We start from the raw sequence: 3,098 nt of genomic DNA on the forward strand, positions 1-3,098 counted from the left end.
GTTTTTTGCTATTTGGGTCACACCTGGCGATGTACAGGGGTTACTCCTGGCTCTGCACTCACGAATTACTCCTGGCAGTGCTCAGAGGACCATATGGGATGATGGAATCGAACCCAGGTCGACTGCATGCAAGGCAAATGCCCTCCCAGCTGTACTATTGTTCCAACCTCTTCTGCTGTTTTAATTATAGTCATTGCAGTATAGTTAGGAGTCAGATAATATAATGCCTCCAATTTTCTTTTTTATCTAGAATTCTCAGCCTTTCAGGATTATTTTCAGTTTCACATAAATTTATATATTCTCATTCTATTTATTTAAAAATAGAAGAATAGACCAAAGACCAAATAGACCAAAACTCATTGGAGTTTTGATAGGCATTCTGATGAATTTTATAACTTTCTGTAGATGGCAATTTTGACTATATCTCATATGTGGATAGGATTATCTTTTAATCATGAATAATAGTTTTTCTTCTTTACCAACCGAATGTATTTTTATTTTTGCTGTTGTCTAATTGTGCTGGCTAATAAATTTAATACAACTCTAAATAGAAATGAATGACACTATTGAACTACTAATCACAAAGGAAAAGTTTTCATGCTTTCCCTGTGTAGATGTAGATATATTAGATATTTAGTTGTAGTGTACATTCTCTATTATGTAAAAGTGTGATTTTCTTACCACAATTTTATTAAAAGTTTCTATTATAAATGGATGTAGAACCTTATTAGATGCTTTTAACACATGTATTGATATAATCAAATATTTTTCATTCTTTATTTGATGCAGTGTACTACATCAATTGATTTCTGTATGCTGAAGCATTGTTTTATTTCAGTAGTAAATTCCACTTGGTTGAGGAATTTTTGTTCTTCAACATATAAATTTGATTTGTTAATATTTTGTTGATAATCTTTTTATCTGATCGATTCATCAGAATAAGGGTTTCTATATTTTTTTGTGATGTGTCTTTCTCATCTTAGTGTCAAGATAATTCTGGGTTTATAAAACATCTTTAGGAACATTGTCATTTCTTAATTTGTCTGAGAGAATGTTAGAAAAATAGCCAGTAGTTCTTAAGATTTGCTAGAATATACCACTAGAGCTATCTAGCGCCCTGTTCTTTTATCTCATTGTTTATTACTGTTTCACTTGTCATGCTTCTTCTCAGTCTATTTATGTTTTCTGTTTCTTCTAGGTTTAGTCCTGGTAAGTTATACATACTCTAAAAAAGTGTATATCTTCTATATTATTCACTTTTTGCCTTTTATTTATGATAATAAGCTTGCTAGTTTTGTTATCTTTCTAAAGAACCAATTTTTGGTTTCACTCATGTGTTGTGTTTATTTAATTTATTTCTGCTCTGACTCATTATTTTCTTCTATTAACTTCTGGCTTTGTTTGTTCTCCTTTTCAAAATCATTTTTGTGCAAGGCTAAATTACCGAAAATTTTGTGTCAAAGGGACAGCTGAAGTGGCAAAACACATACTTAGAGTTTAAGGCCTGGGTTCAATTTCTAGTGTCATCAAGACATCAAGGACTACCAGATTTGGTTCTAGTAGCCCCTGGGCACTGCTGTCCAGACTCTGTTTAAAGCCACCCAAGGTCCTTAGGCACTATTGGGTATACCCCCAATAAAAATATTTGAAGTCTGGCAGGAGAGACACCATGATCACGTAGGTGGTTTTCCCAGGGTGAGGCTCATACATTGCACTTGGGATGTGTTGACCCCTGCAATTTCAACAAATGTGGGAAACTCGACTGCATAATTTGTGGTAGTGGGGAACTGTATTCACACTCTCCCCTGAAAAAAAAATATTTGAGGTTTTGCCTTTTGACATAGCCCAGCACTGTTATTAACTCTCCTCTTCATCTCTATTTCTGCTGTACCCCATAGGTTCTAATAATTGAATGTGCTTTATTTCAATTTATATATATTTTTTAAATTTCTACTTTAATTTTTATCAACCAAATATTTATTGTGAAGCATGTTATTTAGTCTCCATATTTGGAAATTTTTCAATATTGTTTCTTTTTGCATTTGTTTTCAAGTTGTATAGCATTATGATAAAAAGACTTGGCAGAATTCCAATTAAGTATCTTGCTAATAGTTTTGTGCCCCCAAATATGGTCTATTCTTGAAAATGTTCCATGTGCACTTGAGAAAAATGTAAATTCTGTTGTTTGGGGGAGGGATGTCCTGTAAATGTCTATTAACCCAACTGATTTGGTTCATCACTTAAGCTTGATATTTCTTATTATCTGTCTGTCAATGATTATATGTAGTGTTAAAATCCACTATATTCGATATTATGTTGCTTTCAAAGTTAGTTTAGTTCTATAAATAATTGATATATATATATATTTTGATAGGCCATTATTTCATCTATATGATTAATATATCAAATTTTCTTCTATCATGTCTTTTTATTCTTTTATTTTTCTTTTTTGGTCACACCAAGCGATGCTGAGGGTTACTCCTGGGTCTTCACTCAGAAATTACTCCTGGTGGTGCTGGGGACCATATGGGATGCTGGGAATAGAACCCTAGTCGGCTGCATGAAAGGCAAATGCCCTATCGCTGTGCTATTGCTCCAGCCCCAAGTCCTTAATTTTTATGTAATGCCCTTCCCTATATCATTACCTGTTGATTTTTAGTTGCTGCTATGGTATTGCTTATTGATTTTTGGGTCACACACCGGCTACAATCATGGGCCACTTCTGGTTGAACTCAGGGCGCAATATGTGATGCAGTCATCAAACTCAGGTTGGTTCCCCACATTGCTTTCCTTTTTTTTTTTTTAATAAGAATTTTATTTTATTGAATCACCATGTGGAAAATTACAATGCTTTCAGGCTTAAGTCTCAGTCATACAATGCTGAAACAACCATCCCTTCACCAGTGGCCATATCCCACCACCAAAAAAAAAACCACAGTACACCTCCCATCCCGCCCACCCCCGCACCCACCCCCCACCTTGTAACTGATAAATTTCATTTTACTTTCTATTTACTTTGGTTACATTCAATATTTCAACACAAACCTCACCATTATTGGTAGGAGTACCCCACTAGTCAGACCTGTTGTGAAGAGAAA

At 34.3% G+C, this 3,098-nt stretch overlaps 1 non-coding gene across 1 annotated transcript; it reads left to right on the top strand.

Annotated features, from left to right (window-relative positions):
• The first annotated feature begins 1,641 nt into the window (after nt 1–1,641).
• Nucleotides 1,642–1,808, top strand: LOC129403038 (U1 spliceosomal RNA). Its single transcript, XR_008629028.1, has one exon. It is a non-coding gene; the product is annotated as a U1 spliceosomal RNA (small nuclear RNA).
• The last annotated feature ends 1,290 nt before the right edge of the window (nt 1,809–3,098 follow it).

This window comes from Sorex araneus, chromosome 2 (assembly GCF_027595985.1).
Source record: "Sorex araneus isolate mSorAra2 chromosome 2, mSorAra2.pri, whole genome shotgun sequence".
Classification (NCBI taxonomy): Eukaryota; Metazoa; Chordata; class Mammalia; order Eulipotyphla; family Soricidae; genus Sorex; species Sorex araneus.